Source organism: Portunus trituberculatus, chromosome 11, assembly GCF_017591435.1.
Source record: "Portunus trituberculatus isolate SZX2019 chromosome 11, ASM1759143v1, whole genome shotgun sequence".
Taxonomy (NCBI): domain Eukaryota; kingdom Metazoa; phylum Arthropoda; class Malacostraca; order Decapoda; family Portunidae; genus Portunus; species Portunus trituberculatus.
Window position 1 is genome coordinate 5,420,133 of NC_059265.1, and position 15,927 is coordinate 5,436,059.

Sequence of the window (15,927 nt, forward strand, 5' to 3'; positions counted from 1 at the left end):
TTAGGTAAATACAATTAGGTAAATACACACACACATATACATACATACATACATACATACATACATACATACATACATACCTGGTGCATTAGAGTAAATAGTGGGTGGTTGTTGAATGATTTACAAAGTGAGTTGAGGTGTGTTGGCATCATACAGTGTGTGTTATTACATGACAAGAGTGGCACTGTGCAGAAGGCTATGATGGGCTGAGTGCTGCACCATGACTTAACATTACATTTTGATGAAGCTTGTCTTGTGCTGAGTGACATGTTAGGTTTGCCTGAAGTATTGTAGTGTTGATAGTTTCAGTGTTCGGGAATGAGTATGTTGTGGAATGTGTAATGAAGTAGTGACTAATAGAAATATAGGGACATATATAAGTAAGTCAGTGAAGAGGCAAGGAGAGGGAGTGAAAGATAAGGGTTGACTGCCACACTACAGATTGACAGATGAGTAGGGGTTCCAGTCCCCATTTATCTGTGCAGACAGCAAACCCTTAGGGAGAACTGTGTACAGAGCATGTTAAGAATGTGTGTGCCATTGTCACTATCTTGAAATAATTCCACATTTTTGCACTATTTACTGTAACAACCTGTACAAATAAGCCAACACAGTGGCACTTCAGTGTCCTAACTTAATTTGTTCCTAAAGACTGTTTGGCAACCAAACTGTTCATCCATTTGTTGATCCCAGCGGTGCGTTTGCCAGAGTGACTGGGCACGCACCCTGCGCTCCCTGCACCACACAGCCTCTGTCAAACGCTTTTTGTGCACCCCTCAGCTGGAATAAACCAAGGATGGTTGTTGCCATAGTAAAGGTGTCTAACTGACAAGACTGGTCATCCTGAGGACAGCTGCTGGCAACACAGAGATGCTGGTTCCCAGTGACAGTTAGTGATGCATCATAAACACTGTCAGGAAGATCAGCATATGCCACCTTGTTGTCAGTTACACGCCGTTACTATAGCAATGACGATCCTTGGTATATTTCAGATGAGAGGTGCACAAAAATACTGGAAAAGGATGTGTGGTGCAGGGGGCACATGGTGTGTGCCATATATGTAACTTTGGGTTATTAATTGTCTCCACTATTCTTGCCTCTACCTGTCCATCCCAATCTCTCCCTGCATATCCCAACCTTTCCCAGCTTCTCACAGTTCATCTCAACTTTCCCCGGTAGCTCAGTGGTTAGAGCGCTGGCTTCACAAGGCAAACGACTGGGGTTCGATTCCCCGGCCGGGTGGAGATATTTGGGTGTGTCTCCTTTCACGTGTAGGTGCTGTTCACCTAGCAGTGAGTAGGTACGGGATGTAAATCGAGGAGTTGTGACCTTGTTGTCCCGGTGTGTGGTGTGTGCCTGGTCTCAGACCTATCCCAAGATCGGAAATAATGAGCTCTGAGCTCGTTCCGTAGGGTAACGTCTGGCTGTCTCGTCATAGACTGCAGCAGATCAAACAGTGAATTACACACACACACACACACACACACACACATATGAGGAGAGACTAAAGGCTATGGATCTACTAACCTTGGAGCAGAGAAGAGAGAGAGGGGATCTGATACAAGTTTATAAATTGATTAACGGAATGGATGAAGTGGATAATGAGAAACTGATCCTGAGAGAAGAATATGACTTTAGAAGCACAAGATCGCATATTAAGAAACTAAGGAAGGGACGATGTCTGAGAGATGTTAAAAAATTTAGTTTCCCGCAAAGATGTGTTGAGACTTGGAACAGTTTGAGTGAGGAAGTGGTGTCAGCAAAGAGTGTACATAGTTTTAAAGAAAAATTAGATAAGTGTAGATATGGAGACGGGACCACATGAGCATAAAGCCCAGGCCCTGTAAAACTACAACTAGGTAAATACACACACACACGCACACACACACACAACATGCTTCAAAATATTGGCCTTGCATTCCACTACCTAGATGAAGGAATGATGAAGAAGATATGTACCTTAATAAGACCCCAGCTAGAATATGCAGCATGTGTCTGGTCACCGCATATGAAGAAAAATGTGAAGAAGGTAGAAAGGGTACAAAGGCTGGCAACAAGGATGGTACCAGGACTCAGGGAGTTAGACTATGAGGAAAGACTGAGGAAGCTGGGGCTGACCACATAAGAAAAGAGAAGAACAAGAGGAGACATGATAACTATGTATAAATTGGTGAACAAGATTGACATATTGGACAGAGAGTTGATAAAGGTGACCACAAGTAATCATCTCCGAGGGCATGGAAAAAAGCTAATAAAGGACATCTGTCTAAATGACGTGAGAAAATACAGTTTCCCGTATCGTAGCATTGATAAGTGGAATAAACTGAGCAGTGATGTCATTGACGCAGTGTGTGTCAATCAGATGAAAGAGAGATATGACAGGAATGGACAAGGAGACAGGACACAGAGAGCTTAGCTCAGGCCCTGTAATACACAAATAGGTAAATACACACACACACACGATATGGAGACGGGGCCACACGAGCATAAAGGCCAGGCCCTGTAAAACTATAACTAGGTAAATACACACACACACAAGAAGATGGAAGAATAAGAGGACATGAAAAGAAGATCAGGATGAGGCAATGTGTGAAGGATATTGGAAAATAAAGTTTTCCACACAGAACAGTGGGAAAATAAAATGCATTGGATAATGGAATTGTCACAGTACATTGTGTGCATAACTTTAAAGAAAAACTAAATAAATGGAGATATGGAGACAGGACACTATGAGCCCCGCTCCAACCCTGTACAATACAACTAGGTAAATATAACGTCATGGCAGAGTTGTAAACACATCGACGTTCGTGACGCAATGTTATCAAGCCCAGAATTGGAGCCTGGAAGACTTCTGACCAGCCTGGTTGTATACTTTAGGAGGGGAGATATTGCTGCAGGTGTCCTGTCTCTAAAAGTGAAGGGAAAACAGTGAAACGAGTGGAAAATGGCAACGGGAGTGAGGAAGTGGTCCTGGGATGGTGGTGGCGATATGTAGATGGCAACAAGGAAGGAAATTTACAAGACACCACAAGGTTTAAGAGATATTTGGTCAAATGAAACAGGAGCTTTCTCAGGTTTTAGAGAGGGGGATGCAAGAAGGTATAATATGAAGGTGGCAACATTAGAAAAGGATGTATTCTTTATAAGGGAAGTGATGGCTAACTTATCTGAGAGGATGAAGAATCTGGAGAAGGAAAAGGCTGACTTAAAGGATAAACTCAGTGTCTTGAGAGTGTGAAATCGGATAATGTCGAAATAAGAAAAAAAATGGATTGTCTCAAGCAAGAAAATGAATCTCTGAAGGAAAAATGTAACAATTATGAGGACATTATTCAGAAAATGAATCAGAAGGTGCAGGACAACAACAAAAAAGTGAAAGAGGAAAACAGGAAAAACTGAAGGATGAATTGAAAAAAGAAAGTGAGAACCAGAAAATGAGTTTTAATGAAATAGTGAAAAAGCAAATTAAAGACAGGACAAAAGACACAGTAATACAGGTCATTAACCCTTAACTTTCGGCGGTCGTATATAAACGTTTGCGTCAGAACGTCCGGGTGACGGATTCGTCCCAGTAATCAAGATTTTTCCGGCGTAATTTTAAGTCTCGCGCGCTCTCTTGAGGCGGATGGTGAGTAGAAGTATCTGGCATCTTTACCACACAAGTGTTTCCACAAGAGCTCCTAATTTTAGAGGTAACTGAACTGTTTTCCGTTTTATGGGCGACACTTGGCAACCCGTGACGCTGGGTAGAAAGGTCAGTGATAACAGCGAAGGATCGGGTCAGATTGTAAATCACCATGGAGCAAGGCAGAACCCTTTTACTTAGCAGTGGTTCTGAGCTAGAAGAAAGTGACAGTGAATATATAGAAGAAGAAACTGGGGAAAGTGAAGAGACTAGTAGTGAGGACACGGATGTAGAGCATCATTCACCTGCTTTCTCAGGAGAACAGACAGAGACTCTTACACAGTATAAGTGACAGTGAAGGCAATAATGATGAAGAACAGACTCCAGATAATGTGTCAAGGACACAGAGTGTTTCTAGGAGACGAGGCATGCGCGTGCTCCTCGCGTTCTGGGAGACGATCAAGGGGCGTGGCAGAGGTGGCGCGAGACCCGACCTGTCTTTCAATGGAGGGAATTCAATGATGATTTTTTCCCAGTTATGCCTGATTTATCTGTGTCTCCTGGCATAACAGCTGAATTCCCTCCTGTGCAACACAATTGTGACTATTTCATGGCGTTTCTCAGTGATGCTTTCTTGGACCATATAGTGAGTGAGAGCAACACTTTTCATGATGAAGAAACAGCAGATGATGATGATGTGCCCAATAGCTCTCACGAGAAAGAGTGGAAAACATCACAAGAAATGAACTCCTGACGTTCATAGCCGTCACGCTTCTTATGAGTCATTCGAGAAAAGCTTTGAGGTAACTCATCTGAGTCACACACGCGGGCCTACACACATCAACACTTGTCAGAGAGAGAGAGAGAGAGAGAGAGAGAGAGAGAGAGAGAGAGAGAGAGAGTAATGCTTACACACACACACACACACACACACACACACACACACACACACACACACACACACACACACACACACACGTGTCTCAGAAATCAGTGATATATGACACACACACACACACACACACACACACACACACACACACACACACACACACACACGTGTCTCAGAAATCAGTGATAATATGTCCTTCCTTCCTCTCTCTCTCTCTCTCTCTCTCTCTCTCTCTCTCTCTCTCTCTCTCTCTCTCTCTCACACACACAGAGAGAGAGAGAGAGAGAGAGAGAGAGAGAGAGAGAGAGAGAGAGCGTCGCTCTCCGGCTGTTTCCTCTTGACTGGTCACACCGTCCCGGAGGAGGAAACTTTGATAAGGCAATAACTAAACTCTCAGACGTCATATCGAGCTGGAAAGTACATCATTGTATTCAGAATAACACAGAGAAAATAATTATCAGTATTCAAACTGTGTTCTGACAATTTTTAGGTGTACCATTTTTCCCCGTCATTAGACAGGAAAAAATATTTTAATCCCCGGAAGTTAAGGGTTAAGGAGAAGGAAGATCTAGTCAGAGACACAGTGTTGACAAGAAGAAATGTATTGTAGTATGGAGTTTGAAAGAAAAGAAAAATCCAATCTGGTATGTAAGGGAAAAAGGAGAGAAAGAGCTGGCAAGAGACATAATAAATACGATTCAGGATGAAGGACAAAGTCTTGATAGTGAAACAGAAGAAGTGTACAGGATGGGGAGATACAGCAATGGACATGTAAGACCTATGAAAATAGAACTGAGATCACAAGTACCAGTGAAGAACTACTAACGAGAGCAAGAAAACTAGCTCATTCAGATGTATAAAAAGATGTATGGATAAAAATAGACATGAATTTGGAAGAGAGAGAAAGATTGAAAGAATTGAGAAACGAAGTGAAAGAAAGAAATAAGAAACGTTCAGAGGTCGAGAAAAGTTTTTTGGAAATTTTGGAACATGAGACTGAGGAAATGGTACATCAAGGAAAAAGAAGAAAGAGCAGAGGAGGAAATGAGGGGAAATATGGAAAATTAAAAGTAGCTTATACTAATATAAATGGACTCGTCTCAGGGATAAATTAATTGAACAACTTTATTAAAGAGGTTGAGCCTGACATAATGGGGATCACAGAAACCAAACTAAGAGATCAACTGTCACTAAACCCCATTGGTAACGGGCTGTACAATATCTATGTAAAAAATAGAGAAGTGAAACGGTGGAGGAGTGATGATATTAAGCAAGAAAAACTAAAGGTATTGAATGTGAATTATGGCAAACAGTGCAGAAATTATATCAGTTGTAGTTGAGAAAAATTATATGGAGAAGAGAGAATTTGTAGTCTGCTATGTACCACACAAGACAAGATCTTGGAGTCTAAGAGAGTATGGAAAAGTTTTGAAGTATTAGAAAAGAAAAGAAATACTGTAATAATGGGGGACTTCAACTGTAAGGAAATGCACTGGGAAGATATGGCTACAGAGGGAGATGAGGATTCATGGGGATACATGTTACTGGAGTTAACTATGGAATATACAATGACACAATGGATTCATGAAAACACCAGATTTAGGAACAGTGAAGAGCCATCGAGACTGGATTTCTTATTTACAACGGAACCTGAAATTGTGGATGGAGTAGAGTATAAGACACCTTTGGCAAAAAGTGACCATGTACTAATAGTAGCGACCTTCAAGGAAGTGATTGGAAAAGAATGGAATGAAAAAATAGAGAAGGAAGATTGACATACATAGCAAAACAAATTTTAGAGAACTCAAAGACTTTTTCCAAAAGATGGACGGGACTAAACTTGACAACCAGGCAGGAGTGGAGGAAAAGTGGATGACATTTAAATAAATTTATAATGATGGAGTGAATAAATATGTACCGAGACTGAAAATTAAAGATGAATATAAGGAAGAATGGTTTAATGTGAAGAAGCAAGAAATAGAAGGGATAGAACGTGGAAGATATGGAGAAAAGACAAACATCCAAGGAAGTGACAAGACTACATCAGAGAAAGGACCAACTAAGTTAAAATACGAAGAGAGGAAAAGAAAAAGTATGAGAAAAACATAATAGAAAATTGCAAGGATCAGCCAAGGATCTTTTATAGATATATAAATGGAAAGTTAAAAAACAAACACGAGATAGAGAAACTAGTTTATGAAAATAATTAATGCAGCGATGAATTGGAAATGGCTGAAATAATGAACAGATACTTTTTGTGAGAGCCACCCCATTATTTCCCCTTTATTTAATTATATTATATGTGTAGCCTCTGGCCCAAGCGCTGGCTGTCGCTGTTCCGCTGTGCGGCCAAACCCCCTCTCTTTGTTTCCACCATTTTGTTGTGTCTGCGAGCCTCAGTAACCAGCTAGCGTTCAGCAGAGATAGACACGCACTCTCGTCGGTCTGGCACAGTGTTAGGGAGATTCGTGTTGCTGGGGTTCGCTTGTTACTCGCTAGTCATTGGTCTGGGAGTTGTGCCCTCCTCTTGAGTAGCTGACTTGTTACTCGGTAGACCGTGGCTGTGTAGAACAACGGGCTTGTTGTTCTGAGAAAGTGTGGCCGGTTGGGGCTACATTTATCGTGCATTGTCCACTCGTGAGGTAGCAACGCGGAGGAGAGATACGTGTTGTCTCGTCCTGTTTGTTTGTTGGTGGCCGTGGTCACCAGTGTGTTTGGTGGGCGGCTGTGTGCCCCCATCATCTATTGTGTAGTATCAGTAGTATACTGTTTATAGTACAGAGTTAGCCTTCAGCGGAGATAGACACGCACTCTCGTCGGTCTGGCACAGTGTTAGGGAGATTCGTGTTGCTGGGCTTCTCTTGTTACTCATAAGTCATTGGTCTGGGAGTTGTGCCCTCCCTTGAGTAGCTGGCTTGCTACTGGGTAGACCGTGACTGTTGGAGCTTGTTGCTCTGGGAGAGGTGTAGTAGGTTTGGCTGCACTTGTGTTGTGTCCGTCCTGTAGTGTGGGGGCAACGCGTGGGAGAGACGCGGCATTGTCTCATCCTGTTTGTTTTGTTGGTGGCCGTGGTCACCAGTGGGATTTGGTGGGCGGCTGTGTGCCCCCACCATCTTTTGTATAGTTTCAGTAGTAAACTGTATTGTAGTGGTAGTAGCCATGCACACCATTGAAGGCTGAGAGGCTTCATGTCGGCCAGTGGTGCGTAGTTGTCGTCCGCCAGACTTGTCTGCGACGAGTATTTGGACTCGTGTATAGCTGGTGTCACCCGTAGGTGGTGTCTGGGCTTGTGTGTACATCACCGGATGTGCTGTACACATCATATTTTGCAGCAGTAGTAGTAGGCCAGGGATGTCAGTCTAACAGGTGTTAGTAAGCACTTGTTGTAGTAGGATAGTATAGTAATATATACTGCACGTTTTGCCCCAGTCTGTGAACCCTCACAGCCTGGGTGCAAGGCGTGCGGAGAGGCATTAATACTTCATAGAGAAGTGGGTGGAATTGTCCTTGTGGGTGGTTTCTCTAGGGGGTATTAAGGCCTTGCCCTGTTACACATAACATCTACCATTTATAAATTCTACTTTGTTGGGTACAGGAGGAGGAGAAGGAGTTGCTGAGGAGATTCCCTTACAGTGGGGGAACTTATACACTGTTGGCGACCTTGAAAGAACCTGAGGGTTATGGCGGCTGTGGGTTATAGTAGTGGGGACTCTGTGGAGTGTTTTATAATCCCCACTGTACTGATCGTAACAAAATTGGCGATTTTGCCAGAATAACAGTCTAGTGAGCTGTAGCAGCTAACCGCAGCCGTGTGGCGTACGTAAACCATAACATTTTAAAACGTTTTTACAAGAGAAAAAAACATTGATTATGAAGAACTAGGAAATAAATCTCCTGCGATGAGAGAGATCGTTATTTTGGAACAGGAAATAATGATACAACTAAGAAATTTAGATGTAAGAATATCACATGGTCCAGATGGAATTGCAGATTGGATATTGAAAGATTGGAGAGAAGAGCTGGCAAACAAGGTATACAATATAATGAAATGTTCTATTGAAAAGGGAAAAGTACCAGAAGACTGGAAAAAAGCCAATATTGTGCCAATATATAAAGGAGGAAATAAAGAGAACCCAACAAATTACAGGCCAGTGTCCCTAATAAGTACAATAGCTAAAATATGTGAATGTGTGATCAAAGAAAGATGGACCAAACATTTAGAAGAAAAAATATAATTAATGAAAGACAATTTGGCTTTACAAAAGGAAGATTATGCGTAACAAACCTTATATGCTTTTACTCTAGACCAGTGGTTCTCAGACTATGGGTAGCGACCCAAAGTTGGGTCGCGAGATCAATTTTGATGGGTCGCAGGGACACAGGAACATTAACATGCTTTCAGTGTCTCAGTGTATTTCAGTTACTAAATTGAATTATTATTCTTTAACCACAAATTACTTTTGTTATGTATGTTCATCTTCCCCCCACCTCCCTCCTCCTGGGCACCACGTAATGGTGTCTCTGACAGGAATGACTCCTGTATCAAACGCGTATGTTGGACTGGCAGTGGGCCCATGCAGGCTCGTGTATATAACTATAAATCATTGTACATTTTCTTTCTCTTTACCTTACTCTGGGTCGCGAAGGAATGAAATGTTCCAAATAGGGTCGCTCATGAAAACGTTTGAGAACCACTGCTCTAGACTCATAGACATAACACAGGAAAGAGGTGGATGGGTTGACAGTGTATGTTTAGATTTAAAAAAAGTATTTGATAAAGTTCCACATGGAAAATTAATAAGAAAACATGAAGATATAGGGAGAATATAAAGAAAATTGCTGGAATGGATGAAGGATTTCCTAACTGGAAGAACTGTTAGTGACAATTAGAGATAAGGAGTCTACGTGGAAGGAACTTATAAATGGGGTTCCGCAAGATTCTGTGTTGGCCCCAATCATGTTTGCTATATACATAAATGACATGGATGAAGGAGTAGAAAGCTATGTGAGTTTCTTTGCAGATGACGCAAAACTTTTGAAGAAAGTTGGGTCATACGATGATGGTGGAACTCTACAGCAGGACTTAGATAGACAATGGGAATGGAGTAAAAGATGGGAGATGGAATTCAACATTAAGAAATGTAGCATAATGGAATTTGGGAAGAGCAAAAATAGGATAACAAGACAATTTAAACTTGGAGAAGAGAAGATTAAAGAAGGTGGAAAGTGAAAAGGACCAGGGAGTTCTCATAACAAAAGAAATGTTCCCCAATAAACATATCAATAAAATTGTTGGTGAGACCTACAACTTACTGAGAAATACAGTAAGGTCTTGGTTTACGTCAGAGTTACGTTCCTGAAACATAACGTAAGTCGATTTTGTACGTAACTCGAGTTTCCATACATTTCAAAGCATATTATGCAGTTTTCAACCAATCATTGTTTATGGTCATTCAGGTAAGTTAAAGGTTATATTATTATAGTATTTACAAGTATGTAGGAATATGAAACACAAGCTTGTTTTTGTTGTTGATTAGGGCCACGAACGTGAAGGACTGCAGGTTGCAGAGAGGGGGTGGACGCCTGAGGCCGCCAGAAGGGTGGGCAGGTCGAATGTTGTGACGCCCAGAGTGGACAGCTGGGAGCGTAGTGCAGTGCGGTGTGTTACGTTCACCGGTTAAACTGGTAAGATTGGCATCGGGGAGCCGGTGAACAATAACAATAAAAAAAACCACTGCAGGTTCAACTGGTGAGGAAATGCAAAAGGGGGTCACTTTTAAAAGCTATTTTAATAACCCATAATGAAATTGACACATATATAACAAGAAACATGAAACACAGATATATAACATGAAACACAGGAAAATGACATTCACATATACGTATAACACAATAATAAATACAACAATAAAGAACCCAACTTAATACCTAACAATAATCCTAATCCTATATAGAGGCAATGTGGAAAGCACGGACGAGGGGAAGTGATACTTATGCGGTGTCGCAGTGGTGAATTGCTGGGTGATGGTTGATCCCACGGTAGACCCAAGAGGCGTTGTGTTCACTGGTTGAGGCTTGGATCTCAACTTGCTTTTCAGAAAACCAAGAGCTGGCTCAACACTTCCGGTCGAGTCGAATGGGGCCGCGTGAATCCAACTTCGGGACAGTAGCGGGACTTCATGAAACGGTGACGTGGAGGGTTCATGAGATGGTGGCATGGAAGGTTCACGAGACGGTGACGTGGAAGGGGAGGCGGAGAGGTGGCGAACGAGGTAACAAGCGGAGGAGGTGATGGTAGTGGAGTATGTTACGGGCGGGCCGTAACATTTCCTCCCCCCTAAGACCTCCGTAATGGGCTCATGAAGGAGGTGAGACAGGAGATCTTGATAAGGCGTCGGCGATGATGTTGTCCACCCCCTTGATATGGTGGACTTCCAAGTTGAAGGGTTGAGTTAACAAGGCCCACCTAAGAATGCGTTGGTTTCGGTTCTTCATGGCGTGAAGGAAGGCCAGAGGATTGTGATCGGTGAAGACCTTCGTAGTTTGAGGACCAGGATGAAGATAGCACTCAAAACGTTGGAGCGCCAGGACGAGTGCCAGAGCCTCCTTCTCGATGGTGGAGTAGTTGAGTTGATGTTTTTTCAGCTTGGCGGAGTGATAGGCGATGGGATGGAGGATGCCGCTTGTGGGGTCCGTTTGTAGTAGGACAGCACCCACTCCAACTCCACTCGCGTCCACTTGTAGATGGAAGGGGCGGGAGTGATCCGTCGTCCAGACCACCGGTTCTGAGGAGAGAAACGCCTTGAGGTGTTGGAAGGCTTGGTCACAGGTCGGGGTCCAGTGGAAGGGGACGGAAGTGCTGATAAGGTCCGCTAGGGGGGCGGCCAGGGTGGAGAAGTTCCTACAGAATCTTCTGTAGAAACCAGCCATCCCCAAGAACCTCATGAGAGCTTTCCTGGTGGTAGGGACAGGGAAGCCAAGGATGGCCTCCACGTTAGCTCTCTTGGGGCGAACCTTGCCGTTCCCCACCACATGTCCCAGGTAGACCACCGTAGACTTCCCGAAGGTGGACTTGGCCAGGTTGATTGTAAGCCCGGCTTCCTGCAACCGACCCATCAGCCTCCGAAGACGGGTCAGATGTGTCACCCAGTCGTCCGCAGTCACCACCAGGTCGTCCAGATATGCAGATGTTCCCCTCCAAGTCCTGAGTGATGTAATTTATAGCCCTCTGGAAGGTGGCGGGAGCATTAGACAAGCCAAAGGGCATCACTGTGTATTGGTATAGTCCGAAGGGGGTGATGAAGGCGGATATTATTTGGGCCTCGTCCGAGAGGGAATCTGGTAGTAACCTTTAAGTAAGTCTATAGTGGTTACAAATTTGGCTACTCCTATACTATCTATAAGGTCCTCTATCAAGGGCAATGGGTAGGAGTCTGGCACCGTCACTTTATTTAATTTTCTGTAGTCGGTGCAAAATCGACTACTACCATCTGGCTTAGATGTTAACAGGCAGGAGAAGCCCAGGAGATATACTAGGTTCTGCAAGGTGATGACAGAGCAGATAGTCTACCTCTTTTTTTCATCAAGTCTCTTTTAATGGGTGAAATGCGATAGGCTGGTTGTCTTATAGGCTTGATGTCATTAGATATTAATGTTATGTCATGTTGGATAGTATTACAAACTCCTGGAAGGTCACCTGTGATTTCAGAAAAGTCTAGCAATAACTTTTAAGATCAGACTGTTGTGAAGGTGTTAAGGAAAGAAACACCTCATCAAGGTTGGACATGATTTGGCTGTTTGAGGGGCGTCCTTTAGGTGACGAGAAGAGGAATTCGATGTCGGACTCTTCCTCGGGGGGCACAGGACCAGACTCCTTCCCTACCAGACATACAGGTACAGTGCGAGACAAGTCGTCCTCTGGTTCTCTGGAGTGGTAAGGTTTCATTAGATTAATATGAACTAGTTGGGAATCCTTACGACGGTCAGGAGTGTGGACCACATAATTTAATGGACTTAGTTTTTGAGCCACAACATAAGGTCCCATGAACTTACTGTGAAGAGCATTGCCTGGAGTGGGGAGAAAAGTAAAACCTTGTCTCCTGGTTTGAAACTTCTCATGACAGATTTGGGAAGAGAATTCTGTTGCATTTTAGTTTGAGATTTGAGGAAGTTTGATTTAGCAAAAGATCTGACTTCACTGATTTTATTCTTAAGGTTACTGATGTAGTCAGACACACTGGGGCTTGAAGGAGTATTTTGAGTAAACCATTGATCCTTTAATATTTTGAGAGGCCCCCTGATCTGTCTACCATAGAGTAATTCAAAGGGAGTAACCTAAAGAATCTTGAGGAGATTCTCTTAAAGCGAAGAGAAGGAAAGAAATACTTTCATCCCAGTCTCCTTGATGCTCCAAGCAATACTTCTTCATCATGGATTTTAATGTTTGGTGAAACCGCTCCAGACAGCCTTGGGATTGGGGTGGTAAGCCGAGGAGGTAACATGGTCGATGTTTAGCTCATTCACTATCTGTTGGAAAAAATGGCTAGTGAAATTGCTACCCTTGTCAGACTGAATTTGTTTTGGAATTCCTACCGAGGTGAAAAAATGTATTAGATGTTTTACAATGGTCTTTGATGTGATGTTCTTAAGAGGGAATGCTTCAGGGTACCTGGTAGTGGGATCCATGAGGGTTAACAAATACTGATTCCCTCGTTTGGTTTTGGGTAAGGGCCCTACGCAGTCTAGAATGATTTTTCGAAGGGCTCCGTCTGAACTGGAATAGGCGTCAGAGGAGCTAACACAAGGCGTTTGTTAGGCTTACCCACAATTTGACATATATGACATGTTTTTACATAGTGTGTGACATCCTTTTTCATTCCTGGCCCAAGAAAATGTTGAAGAGCCTTGTAGGTTTTTTGGATGCCTAGATGACCTGACAATCCATCATGAGCTAGTTCTGTAATGGCTGGTCTTACAGACAAGGGATGACAACTTGATGTGTTTCTGACCAGATGTCTAGTTGTTTCAGTTCAGGAGGTCTGTAGGCACGCATCAGGACTCCTTCCTGATAATAAAAACAAGGCAATTTAGACATATCCTTTGTCTCACTGGCAACATGTCTGATCTTAGCCAAAGTGAGATCCTGTTCCTGAGCATTAATCAAATTCTCCTTTGAAATGATGTTATTATACATGTTGTCAGTAGAGGCAATCATTGGTGGAGGAGGTGGTGAAAGGGCAGGGGACTTGGATTGAGACCTGGTGACTGCACACACTGGGAAGAAGTGAGGGGATGTTTCGTCCAGGGTCTTAGTGGGACTTTCTGTTAAGGGAGAATCAAGAACAATTAAGTTTGGAACAGCCAAGTTACCTGCAAGATCATTACCCAGTACAAGATGTACCCCCAGTACTGGCAGTTCACCAGGTTTAATGGCTACCACAACCTCTCCTGAAATGAACGGGCACTGTAAGCTAATATTAGCCAAAGGATAGGAGAGCTGTGATTCGAGACCTGTAAGGATCACCTTCTCCCCAGTGAAAGCCTGTTTGATGTTAGGGATGACATCTTCCCTTAAGATGGATTGGGCAGCACCTGTATCACGCAGAACCTTGATATTTATTGCCTTGTCTTTACCATCAGTCAGGGACACTTTACCTTGATACATGTACGAGTCATAAAGTTCTAGAGGAGAGTTGACAGGGTTAGCTAGGGCCACTGGTTTCTTGTTCTCAAATGTGTTAGGTTTAGGGGCCACAAAAGAAAGTTGACGTTGAGAGGCCTTGCAATTTGGGTGTCTACATTTTTGGATCGTGTGACCTGGCTTCTTACAGTATGTACACCAGGGGGAATTATATGCATTTGGCGAGAATCCGGTCGGCTTACCACCCGCCCCCAAAACCTTCCCCAAAGGAGGACCTAACATTAGATAGTGAACCACGACCTCTACTACCCAGGGATCCCATCAACAAAGCAAACGCATCAGCCACTTTAGCGGCAGACATAAGATCACTCTCTCCCGTTCTTCCACATGCCTCAGAATATTAAAGGTAACTTGTTCTTCCATTCTTCCAGGACCATTAGATTGAGCAACTCCGAAAAGGTGGTAATGTTAAGGGCGGCTAACCATTTCTTAAATTGTCTTAGTTTCTCACTAGCAAATTCAACATAGGTGTGAGACTCTGGTTTCACATACTTTCGAAACTGTTGTCTGTATCCATCAGAAGTGATAGAGTAGGCGTCTAGAATGTTACCTTTGATCTCTTCATATTCTACCTCATCACTAAGGCCGTTGTATACCCTATAAGCTTTTCCTACTAGCTTAGGGACAAGGAGAGACACCCACTGATCCTTGGGCCATTTATTCCTATTAGCAATGCTCTCAAAAGCGCGAAATGACCCGTCAACATCAGATTCATCAAAAGGGGGAACTAGCGGAGCAGCTGTAGCAGGATTAAAGCTTGCTAACTTTTTCTTTATATCTATTTCTTCCCCTCTAAACTTAGCGTCATTTCGTAGGGCTAACTCCTGAATTTCTAACTCTTTCTCCTGCCTTCTAAGTTGTAACTGAAATTCTCTCTTTATCTTCTTTTTCTGCCTGTAGTTGCATTTCTTTTGCTTCTTTTTCTGCCTGTAGTTGCATTTGTTTTTCATGCATCCGGTATTCTAGTTTAAGCTTCTCAATTTCCCATTGACTTATCCTACTCTTATCCTGTTCTTCCTGGGGACTGTGTATTATAGTCCTCGTAGAGGCTGACATGGGAGTTAACTCTTCTATGGCATTTCCTAGCAACTGACCTTCTTGCACTAGATGTTCAACAACTACATTCTTAATGACCTCTTTAGTCATCTGAGACGTGATGGGAACATCAAAATGTTTAGCGATGGTCTTCCATTGGTCCTTCTTGATATTAGCATCTTTAAGTTGTTCCAGAGAAGGGTCGGCACAAAAATCTTCAACGTTAAACTGAGCGGAAGCCATATTAAATAGATGTTAAACCACAAAACAAAAAAAATTGATAAGCGAATTACTTAAGTGAGGAACTTGGCAGAGTGATAATAAAGGCAACCTTGGAAATTACCTAGATTATACTTAAGTAAACACTTATGAGTACAATCACTAATGAGGGGTAAACTAGAGAGTTACGGCATTAAGAGGGATCCGGATTACTCTAGTTACGAGACTTGAGAGTGAGGAGCGAATTGTACTGAGACTTGTTATTGATAAGGAGGCGGATTAGTCTGAGAGATTAGTTAAAATGGCCGATTCTAACTAGCGAGAAAAATTATCCGCGAAGTGAGGGGATTGAGGGTTCGCATGAACATATGATGATCCCAACACTTGGATAACACTTATTACACACCTGCCTATGTGCAAAAAATAGAGAAGTGCTATCGGTGAACACGCCTTTCT